Raw genomic sequence first — 6,159 nt, 5'->3', positions numbered from 1 at the left:
CTTGTTCCATTTATATACATATATGTGTCTGTGTGCATGCGTGCACGTGTGCGTGTGCATGTATTTCAGAAACAAAATGCTGGAAAGACTAAGTCAAAAGCATGGGCTCAGGACCAAGTTGTCTGGGTTTGAATTCTGGCTCCTGTGTTTACTGGCTATGTGATATTGAAAACATCACCTTAACCTCTTCTTGCCTCAGATTCCTTATCTGTAAAGTGGGTATAACAATAATACCTATTTCATAAGATTTTATAAAAATTCAATGTATTAATATGTGTAAAGCTCCTAAAGCAGTGTCTTGCACATACTAATAAATGTTAGCAATAATTTTCACTACCAGTAAAAATAGAAAAATCAAGTGAACAAAAACCTTACTTATCTGGCAAACTTGGTGATGGATTAGAAGTGAAAGGTTAATGAGAGGACTACAAATAGGTTTAGCTTTCACCAAAGAGTTCTTGGCAAAATATCTCAATTTATAGTTGAAATCACAGAAAAAGAGGAGGTTACTCAGAGAGAGTGCAGAGTCAGTGAATTTTTTTTCTCAAAAAGGCTGAGAAAGGAGGAACTAGAAAGGAAGAAAAAAAAAAAATGAGAAGATTGTAATAGAATTGAACCTAAGGCAGAAAATTTGAAGTAGTCAGCAACCTAAGAAAAAGGAAGTGGTCAATAGCACCAAAAATCCCTGAGAATTTATTTGAAATGAATAGGCATGATCATTTATTGGTTTTGACCAAACAGTAGTCACTAATGAGGAGAAAAATTTTTGTAGAAAAATTGGGGTGTGTGTGGGTGTTGTGGGAAAGTGAGGAACAGAATCCAAAAGTATAAGCAGTAAATGAGGTGGTAGCATGAAATACTACCACCCTTGCAAGTAGTTTGTGAAAATGAGAACAGTCATCTGGCATCATCTCTAGTCAATGAAGAGAAGCACAGCATATAGGGAGAGGGAAAGTTAAGGATGACAGTGGGAAAGATTAATATCCCTGAGAAGAATGAAAGGGATGTTAGTTCAATTGCAGGAAACATAAACCTCCTCAGGACATACCTACTTTTTCTACTGAGATATGATGACAAGAAGAAAAAGACTAAATTTATCAAAAACTTACTGTATGCCAAGGAATGAGCCAATTTTCTTTCTATGACAACCCAGTGAGGTAAGTACATTGTTTATTTCAATTTATAGATGAGAAAAGAGATGCATCAGGAGGTTGAGAAATCTGTAGAACTGAAATGAGATCTCCCAATATTAAAATGAGGGGCTTACAATTGAACCCAGGCAGCCTGAATCCTAAATTGGCTCTTAAACTATCTACTCTGTCATAAAAAGGGAAGGAATGAGGAAAGAATAGTTACAAATGGAAATACTATTGTAATAACCTCCCAATAGCTTTCATGCTCAAGAAACGAAGCTAAACAGCCAAAGTATAAGAAAGCTATTTTTTTTTAATATTGAATGACTTCTTTTACTATTATCAGGACATTTTAATCTGAATAAAAACTAAATAACTTCCAAACCAAATTAAACATTGCTTTTGTGTGTGTGTTTTACTGGGTTATATTTGCACTTAAGTAGTGTCTATCAGCCATCCTTAGTGCTGGTGGAATCTACCGGTCAATCAGTGACTAAAGCTGTTTTTACTGAGAATAATAACATGAGTAACTGACAACACAGGGATAAAGTAAACCGGTCAAATCATTTTCCTTGAGATTTGTTTATGTAGAGCAGTGGTTTGTGTTTAATCCTATAAACTGCTTATAAAAGCTGAAAACCAGTGACTTCACAGGAAAGTGGTTCCATAGGACGCAAGTCGCTATAGGTAAAAAATGACTGGGTATCAGCAATTTCATAATGTCTATCCCATTTAATAGGGACAGCATATGGTACAGCAAATAATGACACTTCTAATTTATTTTATTCAATAGGAATCTTGAAGAGAAAAGTGCAGATGTGTGTTTTGTTAGAGAAGGGGATTCAAAAAAGGCTGGTCTTTCTTCTCACCATTTCATCTATGTGGGACAGAGGGAGACCTGGAGTGGGGAGAGCGGGGGGAGGACCATTTTCCTGCTGGATATGACTAAGAAACTTTGCATTTCTGTTTCAGGGATGGTAGTAGGACCACTAGGTAAGCAGAGTGGTTATGCGTATGAAAGACAGAATTGATGAGAATTAATTAATGTGCGATTTTCTTCCTCTCAGATGCATTTTTTTCCCACTTCCTTATTCTCCTCTTCCTTCAGCGTTCTCTTGGGAGACTCTCACTCCTGGGGCTGAGGAAAAGAGGGAGACTCACCCTCATTTTTAGAAGGATTCTGCATGGTAACCTCCATCAGGTCCATACCTGGTATTCGTGTCTCAATTTTCTCCAATATCATACAATTTTTTTTCAGCCAAGAATTTTTCTCCAGGGAACATCTGTGAAAATAAATCTTTCTCACATGAAATAACACCTGTGAATTTGCCCTAGTGCCTTCTTGACGCGAACAAACAAAAACATAAAGAAAGTTACAAAATCGACTACTGTTGAAAAAAGAGAGCACAGGGGATCTATAAAAAGCCTTCTAAATTTTGCTAGAAGTAATAAAGTTCTGAAAAGATACATTTTTAATGACATAATGTCAGAAATGTGCAAATTAAATTTTACTTTATATATGTGAGAATTTACGTATGATAGGAAAATAATGGTTTGAGCAAAATGTAATTTGAATTTTTACTCACCGTTGATTGTTAAAACAAAGTACAAAGGAGTCCCCCTATCTTCCTTGAATACATAAGAAATTCTATCTTAAGGCTACATTTATATCAGAACAATTATGGAAGAACTTAGATCATTGGAGTAAATTTAGTCTCCAGCTAAAGGTTAACTTCTGCTGTGACAGGTACAAAGAAGTTAAGCACAGATTTCTTTCTTTTCACCTGACTCGGGCTGGGTTGAATCTTGGTGATGGTGGTGCAAGCGCCTGTGATTGGGGTGAGAGGAGAAGAGATCAGCGGTTAAGGATTTAAAGACCCTAACCTGTGTATGTTGCGCCCTCTGCTGGTCTCCAAACACCTGAGACAAGAAGTGTCTGGAAAAGAAAGAAAAAATATTTTATGTATATGTATCATCACTACTCTAAAATAGGCATTCATTGTAGACTGGCCGTGAAACTTATTTTTCTACATCTAAATTAGAGTATTCCAGGGATTAGGGCTCTTTTATTTGTAATGCCTAATCCATTTTTTCACATGACTGATTCATTATAGCTAATATACAGAAATAAAGACGTAGCGCAACCGAGAAATTTGTTATGTGGAAATACGACTTTCGAAATAAATAAAATAAGAATTAATTATTTGAATTACGAAAACAATAATTATGAGTTTTCTTTAAATAACCACTTCTCATAGGGATATTTTAATGTTTAAATTATATTCTGCTTATATTAAATACTTATAATAATTTAATTTGAATGCACAGTTCAAAAATACCTCTATTGGGAAAAAAATAGCCAAGGTCTCCATATAGGTTATCATAACTCATTTCTTACATGGAGACAAAGCAAGAGCCCAGCAAATCAAATTGAAAAACTGAATTAGGGCTAAGCAAGACCTATTGTAGCAGAGAGAGCTGCTTTCAACACCTGCTGCCTCAGTCGGAATTGGTCTGGGGCATTGCGCCAGTACTGAGTATACAAGTGAGCATCAGGTGGCTCAAACTGTGGGGCTCAGGTGGAAGCCCTGGTGAACCTGATACTTCTACCTGAAATCCATTCCCTCTGAGTGCCTTTCCAATTCCCTTTCAAAAGAGCTTGAGGCAAGGCTACCGAATCCCAGTTTCTTATAGGAAACGGTAAGAATGCCCTTCCTTTGCTTATCACAAAGATTAGGTACAAATCATATGCAACTCAGATATCTGTCATCAAAGACCACAAAGAAGAAGAATCCATTCTGGGCCTACAATTAATTAATGTTGAGAAAAGTGTTCACTTTCATTTTCTTTATAGTAATGGAAGAAGGTTAACATTGACCAGAAAGAATATATTGGAGCAGGAAAGGAGGGAACAGGGATTAGTCACAGTGGCCTACAAATGACAGATCTCATTGAATACTCTGTCTCTCCAGCTTGCAAACATGACCACTATTTCAACTGTTAAAAAGACTTCCAGTCACACGCTTTGAGGGGAAAAAAGCCAGAGTAATATCAAGTAGAATCATCAGAAGAAAACAACACACTAGACTCCATTTTGACCACAAGTCCCTGGATATGGCTGTCAGTGACGTGAGTGAATGAGATTCATGCCAGTAGAAACAAGGCCATGGGTAGGGAGATGCCTTTGCACTAGTTTAGGGAGTTGTGGTAGGAGGAATCAGCCACTCAGGCAGTCAACAATTACATTTGCCTGTAGTGCAGAAACAAAATCAGATAGTATTGATTTTTTTAAGGAAGAAAAAGAGGAAATGCAGTTAATTTTCATCTTTCTAAAACCTGGAATAGGACAGAGAAATATTTACACACTATGTAGTGTAGATGTGTGTGGAGGGGGTGGAGAGTAATAACCACCCACACACATGGGCAGCAGAAACACATTAATAACGCATTAGCAATGTATCTCCAGTAAATCTTTAGGACTCATTTCTTTCTCTGTAAAAAGAAGAGATTTAGGCTAGTTAAATGTAATGTCTCTTATAGCCCTGAAACTGTATGAGTTTGTATATTCAGCCAATTTTACTTATTTATAAAAATATTTTGGAGGAGAGACTGAGAAACGTAGGGATTGGCAGAGAGATGGGAATGAGTCAAGTCTTTCTCAAGAAAGTTTCATGAAGGAAGTGGATCTTGATTTATGTTCATGAAGATGCTTATCTAAATTTGGCATCTAATACATAAATTATCAGAATCCAGAAAACTGATAGAAATGTTTTCTTTGAATCCTTTTTTTTAAAGAATGAGTTGACAAAGCCTTAAATATAGTCTGGAAAGAGGGGTGAGGTGAGTTGAAGAGGACTGGGGTGGGTTTGGCTAGTAAGGAAAATGACAGCTTAGAATGTTGGAGCTGGAAGTTCACTTCACATTAATGAATCAGTTTTCTACTCAGACACAAATCCAGTCCTGAAGAGCCTTGATAAGTTTTAGGGGACATATGTGAACAAAAGAGAATAATACCATTATTCTATTAAACAATGTTAACTAAGTAATACTAAGTACTTGAAAATGAGTAAAAGCCAGATAAATAAAGATGCAAAGGCACTCCAAAGAGGAAACACCGTGATAAAAGGCAGGAGGATATGAAAAAGCATGGAAGGTGAGGGACATTACAGGCATTTCTGTATTATCAGAGCATAAATTATGAGATAGGGAATACTGTAGTGGAAAATGTAACATAAAAGGAAAAAGTCAAGTCATATTCTATGCCAAGCTAAGACTCTCAGGATTTATTCTACTGCCACTAGGGGTTTTAATCAAATTAGTGGTGCAGCCTGATTTGCATTATAAATGGAGCAACCCAGCCACAGCATAGAAGGTGCATTTGAAGGTGGCAGGACTAGAAGCAGGCTCTTTCAGTAGCCAAGCAGTGCTTATTAAGCTGGGATCTAGGACACGTATAGCGGGGAAGGAGGACATATGAATAGAAATTTTTAGAACATCAAATCAACAGGATTTGTTTAATTGTTTGCTTTTGTAAAATGCTAGAGAAGACCCCCCCTGCCCTACATTTTTGGTTTGAGTAACGATTAACAGAGATCAGGAACACAGGGGAAACAACAGGGTGGTGGATGAAAGGCAGTATGATGAGTTGCACGTGGCTTTGGAGATGTTGAATCTGGGTTGCACGAAGGTATCTATGTGAGTATGCCCAATACATGCCATGTTTAAGGAAGAGGGGTTCGGAGACAGAAGAAATCGACAATTACTACCAAAGACAGAATAATATCTAAACATAGTGTTTGCATATTTGGATGAGATTGAGTTTAAATTCAAAAGAATTTCAACTTTTTTCATACGTTTATGTGGTTTTTTTTTTTGTCGTCACGCAATAGATAAGCTCATGAAAAGATCAGGTAAATTATAGGCAAAATGTGGAACGCTTTTTTGCAGCACATCTGTATTTTTTTTTTATTTCAGCATATTATGGGGGTACAGATGTTTAGGTTATGTATGTTGCCCTTGCCCCCCT

This window comes from Propithecus coquereli, unplaced genomic scaffold (genome assembly GCF_000956105.1).
Source record: "Propithecus coquereli isolate 6110/MARCELLA unplaced genomic scaffold, Pcoq_1.0 Scaffold110, whole genome shotgun sequence".
NCBI lineage: Eukaryota > Metazoa > Chordata > Mammalia > Primates > Indriidae > Propithecus > Propithecus coquereli.
This window is presented reverse-complemented; position numbering follows the sequence as displayed.